Source organism: Lipotes vexillifer, unplaced genomic scaffold, assembly GCF_000442215.2.
Source record: "Lipotes vexillifer unplaced genomic scaffold, Lipotes_vexillifer_v1.1 scaffold706, whole genome shotgun sequence".
In the NCBI taxonomy this organism is placed as follows: domain Eukaryota; kingdom Metazoa; phylum Chordata; class Mammalia; order Artiodactyla; family Lipotidae; genus Lipotes; species Lipotes vexillifer.
The window spans coordinates 50,588-66,877 of NW_006787749.1; the positions used below are offsets into that span (position 1 = coordinate 50,588).

General features: G+C 39.0%; 1 pseudogene; it reads right to left on the reverse strand.

Annotated features, from left to right (window-relative positions):
• Nucleotides 1–1,703: 1,703 nt before the first annotated feature.
• Nucleotides 1,704–2,727, reverse strand: LOC103074801 (probable G-protein coupled receptor 160 pseudogene; annotated as a pseudogene).
• Nucleotides 2,728–16,290: the final 13,563 nt, after the last annotated feature.

The following is a 16,290-nucleotide window of genomic DNA, read 5'->3' on the forward strand; positions in this document are numbered from 1 at the left end:
AACTCTTAGAGAAAAACATAGGCAGAACAGTCTATGGCATAAATCACAGCAAGATCCTTTTTGACCCACCTCCTAGAGAAATGGGAATAAAAACAAAAATAAACAAATGGGTCCTAATGAACCTTCAAAGCTTTTGCACAGCAAAGGAAACCGTAAACAAGACCAAAAGACAACTCTCAGAATGGGAGAAAATATTTGCAAATAAAGCAACTGACAAAGGATTTATCTCCAAAATTTATAAGCAGCTCATGCAGCTCAATAACAAAAAATTGAACAACCCAATCCAAAAATGGGCAGAAGACCTAAATAGACATTTCTCCAAAGAAGATATACAGACTGCCAACAAACACATGAAAGGATGCTCAACATCATTAATCATTAGAGAAATGCAAATCAAAACTACAGTGAGATATCATTTCACACCAGTCAGAATGGCCATCATCAAAAAATCTAGAAACAATAAATGGTGGAGAACGGTTGGAGAAAAGGGAACACTCTTGCACTGCTGGTGGGAATGTGAATTGGTACAGCCACTATGCAGAACAGTATGGAGGTTCCTTAAAAAACTGCAAACAGAACTACCATATGATCCAGCAATCCCACTACTGGGCATATACCCTGAGAAAACCATAATTCAAAAAGAGTCATGTACCAAAATGTTCATTGCAGCTCTATTTACAATAGCCCGAAGATGGAAACAACCTAAGTGTCCATCATCAGATGAATGGGTAAAGAAGATGTGGCACGTATATACAATGGAATATTACTCAGCCATAAAAGGAAATGTAATTGAAGTATTTGTAATGAGGTGGATGGACCTAGAGTCTGTCATACAGAGTGAAGTAAGTCAGAAAGAGAAAGATAAATACCGTATGCTAACACATATATATGGAATTTAAGAATAAAAGATGTCATGAAGAACCTAGGGTTAAGACAGGAATAGACACAGACCTACTAGAGAATGGACTTGAGGATATGGGGTGGGAGAAGTGTAAGCTGTGACAAAGCGAGAGAGAGGCATGGACATATATACACTACCAAATGTAAGGTAGATAGCTAGTTGGAAGCAGCCACATAGCACAGGGAGATCAGCTCAGTGCTTTGTGACCACCTGGAGAGGTGGGATAAGGAGGGTGGGAGGGAGGGAGCTGCAAGAGGGAAGAGATATGGGAACATATGTATATGTATAACTGATTCACTTTGTTATAAAGCAGAAACTAACTGACCATTGCAAAGCAATTATACTCCAATAAAGATGTAAAAAATATAGTAATAAATAAATAAAGATGGCAGTGAATCTCAGATTTACAGAACAGTTTGCAAGCAGCAGTGTTTTTGGTAACAGAAATATCAACATGGCCAAAAGTTTAATTCTTTTCACTTTAGTGTTAATAACAAACTAATATTTGTAATATAAAGTGTTACTGAGCAGGTATAAACACTGGAATTATTTTTTTTTGCTTTTAAAATCACTATTTAATAAATAATATCATAGCCCCTCATGGTAAATTCTGAAAAGTTTTGAAAATTAGGGGATAGGAAGCTTCAGTTCCATTTTTTCACATGTCTCAGTCGTCATTCTTTCCTGTTTGTAAAAGTATGATTCTTACTGTAGTTGTAAGTTTTGATTACTTTTAACATGACAACATATTAACAAATTAATTTTTCCCAGCTTTATTGAAATATGAACAGCATCTAATAAATTATTTTAGTGTAGGCTTTTCAGTTTACTCAATATTATGAATTGTAAGTGGAATGAAGCAGTATTTCCAGTTGATAAGTGGATCTACAGGTAATTCAGTATCTCCCAAATTAAGCTTGTGGCAATCAAACCAATAAAATGCAGCATTGAGAAAACTATTGAGAAAATACAACCAGGGAATATTCATCTCAGTGTAGGCTGGAATGTGTACTTTATGCAAAAGGATGGTTACTTGAAGTAGTGCAAATGGCAACCGGGTACCAAGAAAACAGATACTAGCTTGGTCAGGAATACTTGTTTAGAGGTCACACTGTAACTAGCAGAATGAAAGGGAAAATATAGGATAGTCTCATTCATATAGGAAGTTATCCTAATAGCCTGTACCAAGGTAATGACTTCTGACCAAGAGGTTGTAAAAGCCACAGATAAAATCATCACCATGAAAAGTGACAGACAGTAACTGAGCACTGAAGTAGAAAGGACATTGAAAAGAATCAACATTTTGTGCCTTCATGCTTTGGTAGATAGCTGCATCTCCCAAAAGATAAGCAAGGACTGAAATATAAATTCAAATTACTGTGAAGAAATAAAATCATTTTTTGACGATTAAATGGAAGCTTGGCAGTTTTGGAGAGATTCAGGTAATAATTTGTACAAACTCTCAGGAAAACTGTATAATAGAAAAAGCCATAAGTAAAGGAAATAATTTGACTAAATAGGCAGATATGGTATTTAGTAAACCTAATGCCTAAATGTATAAGACTCCATGAAGTAGGATAGCATGGAAATGTTTACCAAAAATAAAAGATGAATGCTAGTGAGATGCAAGAAAAAAGAAAATAAAACAAACAAACAAAAAACTGTAAAATTCTGTTATTTTTTTTTCTTCTCATTCCTAGCTGGAAGATATTTAATAATATGTTCCCAAGTATAAACAAGAATAGCAAACAGCTGACATCTAGGGGCTGGTTGGTTTGATTGAAGTGGCAGTGAAAAGAGCAGTTCTCTAAAGAAAAAGTAGTCATGTTTTCTAAATTTCAAAAGGCCTGCTGAAATACATATGATAAAACACTGCTTTATTTTATTTTCCATCCTTTGCTTTCTCCAGTGGGTCTTTCTGATGATGTTTATGTTTTATTTCAACTTTACTGCCTTCAATTACCTTACTTTTGATTCCTTGCATTTCATTTTGCTACACCACAATGCCCGGAGAATAAGTTCCGAGTCACTTGCACAAGTGTGGAGGAAGGCAGTGCATTTCCTCTTAGCTATACTTTTCCCAGCAGGCCATCTCCACCTGGTTGCATCCCCCTGAATGCAGTGGAATGGCCCTGCAGCCACCTCTGGACACCACCCCAGACATAGCTGCTCTGGCTGGTGCTGGGCTTCTCAGGCGCTGGGGGCCTGACCAGATGTGTCATGAGGTCACCGCCCCAGCACCAGCAGCCCTGGACCCCAGGTGACTGCCCCAGGGAGGGGCAGGAACCCCTCACACCCTCTTGTCTCTGTCCTGCCCACCCTGTGCAGTGCCCTGGAGCAGAGGTAAAGGTGTGGGACAGGGAGCAGGGCCACTGGGACCAGTTACAATCCTGCCCAAGTTCTGAGGGTTCTGAGGGCTCTTGACCAGGAAGTGCAGGCCTAGGCTCCAAGCCACAATTGACTTTTGAGTGCTGATTTTGTATCCACAGACCTGATTTAACTCAATTTTTGTTTTTGCTTTTTGTTTTGGGGGTTTGTGGGTGCTTGGGAGTGTTTTTTTGTTTAGGTTCTTTTTTGTAGTTTTCTTGCTATTTTCTATGTAGACAATGTCATGTGCAGATATGGGCAGTTTTATTTCTTCATTTCCCATGTATATGTTTTTCATTTCTTTTTCTTACCTTACTTATTTTAGGGGCTAGAACTTCCTTTTTATGAATAAGACTGGAGAGGTTGTTCATCCTTTCCTTGTTCCCAAACTTAGTGGTAACCATTCAGTCTCTCACTGTTAAGTTTGAAGTTAGCTGTAGGGTTTTTGTCGACATTCTTTATCAAGCTTAGGTAATTCATCACTATCCCTAATGTTCTGAAAATTTGTTATCATGAATTGGTGTTGGATTTTGTCAATAATCTTCTCTATTCCTGGATGTAATCATATTATTTTTGTTCTTTAGCCTTTGTGGACTACATTAATTGAGTTTTTGAATGTTGAAACAACATTGCAAACCTGGAAAAACTCTCACTTGGCCATGATGTATAATTTTTTTTATACAGTGTTAGATTTGGCTTGCTAATATTTTGTTAACAATTTTTGTGCTTATATTCATGACGGATTTGATACATAATGGCTCTTTTGGTATTGTCTTTGTCTGGTTTTGGTGTCAGGTTAATATTGGCTCATCAAATGAGTTGGGAAGATTTTCCTCCTTTTAATTTTTGACAGAGGTTGTGTGCATTGGTGTGACTTCTTTAACTGATTCATATAATTTTCTATTTAAATCATCTGGGCCCAGAAATTGTTTTTTTTAAATTAAAAATTCAAGTTCTTGAATAGTTTTAGTGCTATTCAGATGTCTATTTAATCTTATTTGAGTTTTGATACTTTTTGGTTTTCGAGGAATTGGTCCCTTTCTTCTAAATTGTTGAGTTTATGAGCGTATTCATAGTATTCCCATATTATACTTTGTGATAGCTGCAGACTCTGGAACCATATCCTCTGTTTAACTCCTGGCACTGGTGATTTGTGTCATCTCTCTGGTATTTTTGTCAGTCTTGCTAAAGGGTTGTCAATTTCAGTAACAGTTTTGAAAAAATAACAATTTCTTTGATAGTCTCTGTTGTTTTCCTATTCTCAATTTGATTTCCATTCTGGTGTTTATTATTTCCTTTCTTGTGATTTCTTTTGGTTTATTTTTCTCTTTTTTCCTAGTTTCTTGGGATAGAAACGTTTACTTGAGACCTTTTCTCTTTTCTAGTATAAGCATTTAGTGCTATAAATTTCCCTGTCATCACTGTTCCAGCGACTTCATTTTTATTCTGTTCCATGTATATTTTATTTCCTTTGTGATCTCCTTCTTGATCCATGGACTATTTATAAATATGTTGTTTCATTTCAATGTGTTCTGAGATTTTTCCTCTTGTCTTCCCATTATTGATTTCCCATTTTGTTCCATTATGGTCAGAGAACACACTCTGTATGAATGATATCATTTTTTTTTCAACTTTTTAAGGTTTGTTTCATGGTCCAGGATAAAGGTCTATGTTTGTGAATGTTCTGCAGGAACTTGAAAAAAATGTATTCTGCCTGTTATTGACTGGAGTGTTCTACATATGTCAATTAGATCGTGTTTTAGTTGACTGTTTTTTCAGATCTACTATATTCCTTTTGATATTCTATTTATCAACAGTTGTTTTATCAGTTTCTCAGAGGACTTTGATTTGTCTAATTCTCCCTTGATGACTCTTCTCTCTTTCTGCTCTTGGGGAAGCTGTTCAGGTAGACAGCAGGTCTGGATGGTACCAGGGCTGAGGGTCAATTTGCTAGGACAAATTAATTAATACTTACTTAGCTTCAATAGTGTACAAAATACAGCTCCTATACAGCTCTTTCCATTATTTCTTCAAATATTCTTTCTGCCACTTTCTCTCTCTCCTCCTTCTGGGATTTCTGTAATGCATGCATTGGCGCTAAAGATGGTGCACCATAGTTCTCTTGGCCTCTTTTCATTTTGCTTCATTATTTTCTCCTTCTGATAGAATGGATGATCTCAAGTGCCTGGCCTTCAAATTTACTGATTCTTCTGTGATTTTAAATCTGCTGTTGAAAAGCTCTACTGAATTTTTAAAAATAATTCTTTCACCTCTTTTTACTTTTCTTAATGTGGCCACAAGAACGTTTAAAATTACCTATGTGGCTCCTGTTATATGTTCCTGTGTGTGTGTGTGTGGTGTGCATGTTTATTTATTTTTAAGAGCAATTTTGGTTTCACAGCAAAATTAAGAGAAAGGTACAGAAATTTCCCAATTAGTCTCTGCCTCTACATATGCATAGCTTCCCTCATTATCAACATCCCTCACCAGAGTGGTACATCTGTTACTGTTGGTGAACTCGCATTGTCACATCCATCATAAGCACCCAAAGTCCATAGTTTATATGAGGGCTCACTCGGTACTGTGCATTCTATGGGTTTGGAAGAATGTATAAATGACATGTATCCATCATTATAGAACCACATAGAGTGTTTTCACTTCCCTAAAATTCCTCTGTGCTCCACCTATTCATGCCGCCCCACCTGAAACCCTAGCAACCACTGATCTTCTTATTGTCTCCATAGTTTTGCCTTTTCCAAAATATCATGAAGCTGGAATCTTACAGGTGTGTAGCTTTTTCAGGTAGGTTTCTTTCACTTAGTAATATGCATTTAAGGTTCCTCATTGTCTTCTCATGGCTTGACAGTTCATTTCTTTTAAGCACTGAATAATATTCCATTGTCTGATGTACCACAGTTTATGTTTCCATTATACCTACTGAAGGTTGAACTTGAAGGCTGCCTCCAAATTTTGGCAAACATGAATAAAGCTGCTATGAACATACATGTGCATGATTTTTTTGTGGACATAAGTTTTTAAATTCTTTGGGTAAATACCAAGGGGTGTGATTCCTGGATAATATGTTAGAGTGTGTTTAGTTTCATAAGAGATTGCCAAACTGTCTTCAAAAGTTGGCTATACCATTTGTATTTCCACCAGCAATGAATGAGAGGTCCCATTGCTGTAGATTCTCACCAGCACTTGTTCTTGTCAGTATTCCAGATTTTGTCCATTCTAATAGGTGTGTAGTGGTATTTCATTGTTTTAATTGGAATTTTTCTGATAACATATGATGTGGAGCATCTCTTCCTACCTTTATTTTCCATCTGCATATCTTCTGAGGTGAGATGTCTGTGAAGGTCTTTGGCCCTTTTTTTTGATTGAGGTTTTTGGGTTTTTATTGTTGGGTTTTAAGTGTTTGTATATTTTGGATAACAGTCCTTTATCAGATATGCTTTTGTAAATATATTCTCTCAGTCCACGGTTTGTGTTATCATTCTCCTGATAGTGTCTATTGCAGAGAAGATGTTTTACATTTTAATTAGGTCCAACTTATCAATTTTTTTAATGGATTGTGCCTTTGCTGTTGTATGTAAAAAGTCACCACCATATCAAAAGTCTTCTAGACTTTTTTTCTTACATTATCTTCTATGATTTTTACAGTTTTACATTTTACATTTAGGCCTACAATCTATTTTAGTTAATTTCTGTGATGTAGTGAATTTTTCATTTGTTATCTGACATTCCAGCTCCAGAATTTTATTGGTTCCTTTTCACAGTTTCAATCTATTTATTATAATTTTCTATTTTGTGAGACATTGTTCTTCTGATTTCCTTTAATTCTTTATTTATAGTTTCCTTTATCTTTTTGAGCATATTTAAAGCAGGTATTTAAATGCCTTTTCTAGTAATTCCAATATCTGTTCTTCCTCAGGGACTGTTTCCACTAATTATTTATTTTGTAAATGGTACTGTGGACAAAGAATGTCACTTGCCATATCAGTAAACAAAGGGTGTTGCAGCCATCAAGCCATCAGCCACTGCAGATGAACCCCACCCTAACGGTGTACCCTGAGGGAATTCAGGATGGAGAAAACAGGATACTGCCCCTAGACAGTTAAGGTGCACATCAAAGGAATGATTTCAATGAGCCTCAACTCTTGCATCTTCCCATACATAGAAAAGTGCCTAACTCATTAACTTGAGATGTCTAGATTTTCCTTACAACTACCTAGTGTTTTTTGGCAGAAGCTCCTATATATCCTGGCTCCTTCCTTACCTTGCTGGAGTAGTCCCTGATTGCTGAGAGGTTGTCTCCCAGGCTTAAGTCCTCATTATATCTGCTGCTGAATAAAACATATTTCTCAACTGTTAGCTTGTGCAATTTTTTTCAGCTGACAGTACATAGGTTCTTATCTCTTCTCATGCTTTGAAATTTGTGTTGAAAACTATATTTGGAATGTTATAAAGAGGCAACTCTGGAAATGAGATTCTCCTCCCTTTCTTGAGTTTATTGTTGTTTGTATTTTTAGGGACTTTTAAAAATTATTTTTGAGAGACTCTCTCCTTTGCCATATGTGGTCATTGACGACTCTATCTCATTACCTTTGTTCATTAGCTTTTATTAGTTCATTTATTTGTTCATTACCTTTTATTTCATTAGCCAGTGTTTTCGCAGAGAACCATTTAAATGTCTGGATGTAAAAAAAAAGGTCTTTTCAAGTAGGCTATGTGTGTGCATTTGGGCACAACTTCAACACTTATCTAGGCAGATTACAACTATGCATTCACCTTCATTTCTTGTTTATACACACACACACACACACACACACACTGCACATACGTAAAAAGAGAGAGAGAGAGAGAAGAATTTAGTATAAGGAATTGAAGCATATAACTTGTAAGACAGAACAGCAAGCTGAAAATTCAGGTGAAAGATGATTTTACAGTCTTGAGTCTGAAATCTGCAGGAAAGGCCATCAGGTAGGAAACTCAGGCAGGATTTCTATGCAGCAGACTTGAGGAAGAAAAAAAGCTTGTTCAGGAAACCTTAGACTTTGCCCTTAGAGCTTCGCCTTGGCTGATGCCCACCCAAATAATGAAGAGTAAACTGCTTTACTCCAAGTCTACTAACTGTAAATATTAATCACATCTAAAAATATCTTCACAGCAACATCCAGACTGGTGTTTGGCCAAACAACTGGGCACCATAGCCAGGCATGTTGACAAAAAATATTGACTATCACAATTTGCATGTAAATGTTTTTGAGGAACACTGTCCGCAAAGTCACTTCTCTGACATGAGAGAGATCCGAATTAGGTTAAAAAAAGGTAAGTCCATTGCAATAGGCCTTCAGGGAGCCACCAGACATTTCCAAATGGACAATCACAATTCTTTGAGGGCAAGGATCTGCTGCTCTCACCAGCACCAGGAAACCACACTGGGAACATGGGTTGACATCAAACTCGGGAGGTGGGTTGCGACAAAAGTAAGTTAAAATGTCACAATGGACTTCTACCAGGTTTTAGTCACCTTTTTCTTGTTTAAGCATTTGATTGGTTGCTATAAACCTTTGACTATTTTCCAGACATCTGAAAAGTTGATTTTGACATTGATTTTACCAGTGTTTTTGCAGAGGGATGGTCCTTTGGAACTCCCTATGCTGACATTTTTGTTGCTGTCACTACTATCAAGATGCATTTTAAGGAACATTAAAAAAAAAAAAAAGAACGTTTTTAAAAGAAAGCTTATCCTCCATAGAATGCAGTGTATGTTTCACCATCAGTCGATCACAGTCTGGAAATTTTTACAGTAGTGGACCTACTCATAACCATAGTACTGACTAGAATTAATATGATTTGTTGAGCATTTTTCTCTGGGCAACTGATGCCCAAATTGCCTCACATGTGTGATCTCCTTTGATCCACACAGACAGTGAAGCAATATGTTCTATTTAACCTAAGAACAGAAGAGGCAGATCATATAGGAATGTTCCCTATTTTATTGAATAAGAAACTGAGGATTAGCCACTGACACAATATCAAAAGGAGAAAATCTAGCAAAATTAGGTTTGTCACTCAATTTGGGACAAGTCAACTTCTTGACCCTTCAGTTTCTTCATTGTAAAATAGGAACAAGAATATCTACATTCTAGGAAAGTTCTGAAGGTATAGTGGTATGACATATGTTCAATTGCTAGCAGACATGTGCTCAACTAATATTTAGACTAATATTTAAATTAACAATGATAATGAGGATTAGGGCTGCTATGTTCTCAGCCTCCACTATGAAAGTCCAGCACTAAATAGCTAATTTCATTAAATAGACTGCCAAATTGCACTGACTGTACAAGAGAAATAACAAGTCATTTCATGTTGTCATTTATCAGAATATTGCAATATGGACCTAACCTCAAAGGAAATTTATGTTTGGAAATTAATATTCAGGCATTGGGATGTAACACAAGGCCCAAAGAGTTGCAATACTGTTGCTTAATTTGGTGAAAAATTGAACCTTTCTGATTCTCAGTTTACAATTTACTGTAAAGAGGCATCATAAGAAATCACTGGAGAAAATCTGAAAACCAAAAGCAAATACTTTGAAAAGATGAATATGATTGACAAGCCTCTATCCAGGCTAGCTAAGAAAAAAAGAGGATATAAGTTGCTAATATAAGAAATGAAAGAGAAGAGATCACTACAGATCCCATAGGCACTTAAAGGGTAACAGTATATAATGAACACCTCTATGCCCACAAACTTGATAACACTGACCAATTCCTAAAAAGACACAATTATCCAATACTCCCACAAGAAGAAATACACAATCTGAATAGGCTTCTATTTATTAAAGGAGTTGAATTAATGATTAATACCTTCCAAAGCAGAAAACCACAGGCCAAGATGGGTTGGCCATTGAATTCTAACAAATATTTGAAGAAGGAATTATACCAGTTCTGTAAAAGCTACTCCAAGAGATAGAACAAGGTAGAATACTTCCTAACTCATTCTATGAGGCCAGCCTTGTCCTAATACCAAGCCCAGGCAAAAACATTATAAGAAAAATACACATTATTATCTTTCATTAACACAAATGCAAAATCCTCAATAAAATAGTAGTAAATCAAATACTATAATTTATAAGAACAGTGCATATATCATGAACATGTGAGATTTTGAATTTACCAAGAGAAAAGTGACTCATTCCCTACAAGAGAAACTCCATAACACTGGGTTTCTCAGTAGAAACCTTGCAGGTCAGGAGAAAGAATGATGTATTCAAAATGCTGAAAGAAAAAAAAAGCCTACCAAGAATACTTCACTCAGCAAAGCTGTCCTTTGCATATAAAGGAGAGATAAAACTTTGCCAGCCAAACAAAAAATGAGGTAATTAATCACCACTAAACCTGCCTTTACAAGAAATCCTAAAGGGAGTCTTCAAGCTGAACCAAAATGATGCTAATTAGTAACATGTAAACTGTAAAAGTGTAAAACTCACTGGTAAATATAAGCATATAGTCAAACTCAAAATACTCCAAAACTGTAATGGCAGTGTGTAAATCACATTTAACTCTAGTGTAAAGGTTAAAAGACACACACACACAAAATAAATTAAAAATAACTTTAGCTAAATAATTTGATAATGGATACACTAAGTAAAACAATATAAATCATGACATCAAAAACATAAACGTGATGGTAAAGTAAAAGTATAGAGTTTTTGTATGCAATCAAAATTAAATTGTTATTGCCACACAGCTCGCAGTGCCACGTTAGCAGGGGTGTCTGGAATGACTCTGTTTCAGAAAAGAGAAGACAAGATGGTGGAGTAGAAGATCTTGAGTTCACCTCTTCCCACGAGAACATCAAAATCACAACAAACTGCTGAACAATCGACAATAAAGAAGACTGGAACCTACCGAAGACAAAGAAGAAATCACAATGAGATAGTAGGAGGGGTGTACTCACAATATAATCAAATTTCATAACCTCTGGTGGGTGACCCAGAAACTGGAGAATAATTATATCACAGAAATTCTCCCATGGGAGTGTGAGTTCTGAACCCCATGTCATGCTCCCCAGGCTGGGGGTCTGGCTACAGGATGAGGAGCCCTAAGAGCATTTGGCTTTGAAGGCCACCAGGTCTTATTTTCAGGAGCTCCAGAAGAGTGGGGGAAACAGAGACTCCAATATTGGAGGGTGAACACAAGGTCTCATTTGCACTGGGACCCAGGGCAAAAGCAGTGACTTTGTAGGAGCCTGGGCCAGACCTACATGCTGGTCTTGATTTTATTCAGGTATGTAAGAGTGGTTCAAAATTTGAAAATTAATTGATGTAATCTATCTTATCAACAGTCTGAAGAAGATAATTGCATGAATATATATGAATATATATATATATATATATATGCAGAAATTGGATTGAACAAAATCCAATGCCCATTCAGCAAAGTAGGAACATGGGAACTTCCTCAATGTGACAAGTTCATATACAAAAACCTACCATTAATATCACATTCAGCAAGATGGTGGAATACCATCCTTTCTACCATCCTCTTCCCACAGAGATATAGATTTTCATAGTCACCCCAGCATAAGAGTACCTTTGTGGAAGTCCTGGAGTCCAGAGAAGTTCCAGCACACCAATTGAGCAAAAAAATCCAAGAATAGACACACTGAAGAGGGTAAGAAGCACAGTTTCACCTGACCCACATCACCCCTCCCCCAAGGCAGCACAGCTCAGTGCCAAGAGAGATCCCCTCAACACAATTTCTCTCACAAGGGAGAGTGAAAACATAGTGAGTGAACTCATGGCTTCCCCAGCAAGAAGTCCACCTCTTTCTTGTCCCACTCAGAATACTGAGGTAGGCGGAAGAGTTTGGGTGCAGGGAAAAGAAGTGGGGACTCACAACCAGGGCTCAGAATTCAATAATGGGCCATAGATCCCATTGCCAGCTTCACAGACTGCAACAGGAGGCACACCCATGAGTCACTTGGTGTGCCTCACCTTCAGAACACTCCCTCTCCCAACTGGCCCACAGGAATTCCCAAAACACAGCTCTATTCAGCCTCCCCTGTGGCTGGCTCCCATTGCTTGACCCCACAGATGGCAAGTGTGATCCTCTGCAGACAGCTTGAGAAAACATGCCAATGGCCATCTCAACTCTGCAGAATTGGGAGAAGGCACACAAACGAGCATTTCAGGGAACTGCACTATGGTAAACAAACAGGAGGCTCTCAGCACCTTGCCTGGTATTGTGGGATCAAGAGAGACATAAAATCTTAGGAATTCCCTCCTCCTAAGAGAGAACAAGGAGTGCAGAGTTGGTGCATCCATAGAAATGGTCTGTAAGTGCCTCAAAATCTATAGCTGGGCTGACTGGTGAAGGTGTTCCTCTCCGATAGCCAGTCAGTAAGAACTGTAGGAGGTGTCTACATCTTCAAATGTGAAAACAGCAACACAGGATTTCAAGGTTAACGGAAAATCAAGAAAGCATGATACTACCGAAGGAACATAATAATATTCCAATAACTGACCACAAAGAAATGAAGAGCTATGAATTGTCTGACAAAAATTCAAAATAGTTGTTTTAAGGAAGCTGGTGAGCTACAAGAGAACACAGATAACTCAGCAAAATCAGGAAAACCATACATGAACAAAATTAGAATTTCAATAAAGAAATAGAAATAATGAAAAAGAACCAAAGAGAAATTCTAGAGCTGAAGAAAACATCGAATAAAGAAAAATTCCATAGTGAACACCAAAAATAGACTTCATCATGCAGAAGAAAAATCTGTGAACTCAAAGACAGGTCATTTGAAATTATCATGTCAGAGGACAACAAAGAGTGAAAGGATCAAAGATAGCCTACAGGATTCATCAGACACCATGAGGGAACTAATATACAGATTATGAGAGTCCCAGAAGAAGAAGAGAGCAAGAAAGAGATGTAAAGCTTACTTAAAGAAATAATGGCTGAAAACATTCCAAATCTTGAAAGAGCTATTTATGGATATCCAGGAACATGAAGGTCAAAGGTGCCCAAAGAGGTTCAACTCAAATTGAATTTCACCAAGACACATTACAATCAAACTGTAAATAATCAAAGACAAAGAGAATTTTTTTTTTTAGTCCCCGTGAGGGGAAGTGCACCGTTCTTGGAGATACTGCAATACCAGGTTGATGCGTGGAGCGGACAGAGCAAGCTCCTATTCCGACTCCCAGCTCCAAAAATCCATTTAATATATTGTCCTCGGATAGAGGGCGTATCAGATATTAAACTGATAAGAACAGATACTACACTTGATCTTAGCCCAAAGACCAAGAAGTGATGACAAAGAGAATTTTGAATTCACCAAGAGAAAAGTGATTCATTCCATATAAGATAAACTCCGTAAGATTCTAGATTTCTCAGTAGAAAGCTTGCAGTTCAGGAGAGAGTGAGATGATATGTTCAAAAAACTGAAAGAAAAATTTAAAAAAACCTACTAAGAATACTTTACCCAGTAAGGGTGTCCTGTGGAAATAAAGAAGAGATAAAACTGCCAGCCAAACAAAAAGTGAGGTAATTAATCATGACTAAACCTGACTTTACAAGAAATGTTACAGGAAGTTCTTCAAGCTGAACCAAAATGATGCTAATTAGTAACGTGTAAACCTATAAAAGTATAAAACTGAAAGTATAAAACTCACTGGTAAATGTAAGTATATAGTCAAACTCAAAATACTACAAAACTTTAATGGTGGTGTGTAAATAACATTTAACTCGAGTGTAAAGGTTAAAACAACAAAAGAATTAAAAATAACTATGCTGGGAGGACCTTCAAGATGGTGGAGGGGGGCTTCCCTGGTCGTGCAGGGGTTGAGAGTCCGCCTGCAGGGGACACGGGTTCGTGCTCTGGTCCGGGAAGATCCCACATGCCGCGGAGCGGCTAGGCCCGTGAGCCATGGCTGCTGAGCCTGCGCGTCCGGAGCCTGTGATCCGCAACAGGAGAGCCCACAACAGTGAGGCCCGTGTACTGCAAAAAAAACAAAAAAAAGATGGTGGAGGAGTAAGACGTGGAGATCACCTTCCGCCCCACAGATACATCAAAAATACATCTACATGTGGAACAACTCCTACAGAACACCTCCTGAACACTGTCAGAAGATCTCAGACTTCCCAAAAGGCAAGAAACTCCCCCCCGCACGGTACCTGGGTAGGGCAAAAGTAAAAAGAAAACACAGAGACAAAAGAATGCAGACTGGACCTGCCCCTCTGGGAGGGAGCTGTGAAGGAGGAAAAGTTTCCACAAACTAGGAAGCCCCTTCACTGGCAGAGACGGGGGGGGGGGAGCTTCAGAGCCACGGAGGAGAGCGCAGCAACAGGGGTGCAGAGGGCAAAGTGGAGAGATTCCTGCACAGAGGATCAGTGCCGAACAGCACTCACCAGCCTGAGAAGCTTGTCTGCTCAACCACTGGGGTGGGTGGGGGCTGGGAGCTGAGGCTCGGGCTTCGGAGGTCAAATCCCAGGGAGAGGACTGGAGTTGGCTGTGTGAACACAGCCTGGAAGGGGCTAGTGCACCACAGCTAACTGGGAGGGAGTGCAGGAAAAAGTTTGGAACTGCCTAACAGTTAAGAGACCATTGTTTCAGGGTGCACGAGGAGAGGAGATTCAGAACACCACGTAAATGAGCTTCAGAGATGGGCTTGAGCCATGGCTATCAGCATGGACTTCAGTCAGAGACTGGCATGAAGTGCTAAGGCTGCTGCTACAGCCACCAAGAATCCTGTGTGCAATCATAGGTCACTACCCACACCTCCCTGCCTGGAGCCTGTGCAACCCACCACTGCCAGGGTCCCGTGATCCATGGACAATTTCTCCGGGAGAACACTCGGCCTGCATCAGGCTGTTGCAATGGCACACCGGCCTCTGCCCTCACAGGCTCGCTCCACATTCCGTACCCCTCCCTCCCCACAGCCTGAGTGAGCCAGAGCCCACTAATCAGCTGCTTCTTTAACCCCCTCCATTCTGGGCGAAAAACAGACGCCCTCAGGCGACCTACATGCAGAAGTGGGGCCAAATACAACGCTGAACCCCAGGAGCTGTGCAAACAAAGAAGAGGAGGGGAAATTTCTCCATGCAGCCTCAGGAGCAGCGGATTAAATCCCCACAAGCAACTTGATGTACCCTGCATCTGTGGAATAACTGAATAGACAAAGAATCATGCCAAAATTGAGGTGGTGGACTTGGGGAGCAACTGTAGACTTGGGGTTTGCTGTATGCAACAGACTAGTTTCTGATTTTTATGTTTATCTTAGCTTCTTATAATTGGTAGATTTGTTTATTGGTTTGGTTGCTCTCATATTTTTTAATTTTTTAATTTTTTTTTTTTTTTTTTCTGTATGCAGGCCTCTCGCTGTTGTGGCCTCTCCTGTTGCAGAGCACAGGCTCCGGATGCGCAGGCTCAGTGGCCATGGCTCACGGGCCCAGCCGCTCCATGGCATGTGGGATCTTCCCAGACCGGGTCACGAACCCGTGTCCCCTGCATTGGCAGGCGGACTCTCAACCACTGCGCCACCAGGGAAGCCCTTAAATTTTTAAATAATACTCTTTGTTTTAATAACTTTATTCTTTTTCTTTCTTTTATTTCTCCCTTTTCTTCTGAGTCATGTGGCTGACAGGGTCTTGGTGCTCCATCTGGGTGTCAGGCCTGAGCCTCATAGGTGGGAGAGCTGAGTTCAGGACATTGGTCCAACAGATATCTCCCAGCTCCATGTAATATCAAATGGTGAAAATCTCCCAGAGATCTCCATCTCAACACTAAGACCCATCTCCACTCAACGATCAGCAAGCTACAGTGCTGGACACCCTATGCCAAACAACTAGCAAGACAGGAACACAACCCCACCCACTAGCAGAAAGGCTGCCTAAAATCATAAGGTCACAGACAACCCAAAACACACCACCAGATGTGGACCTGCCCAGCAGAAAGACAAGATCCAGCCTCATCCACCAGAACGTAGGCACTAGTCCCCTCCA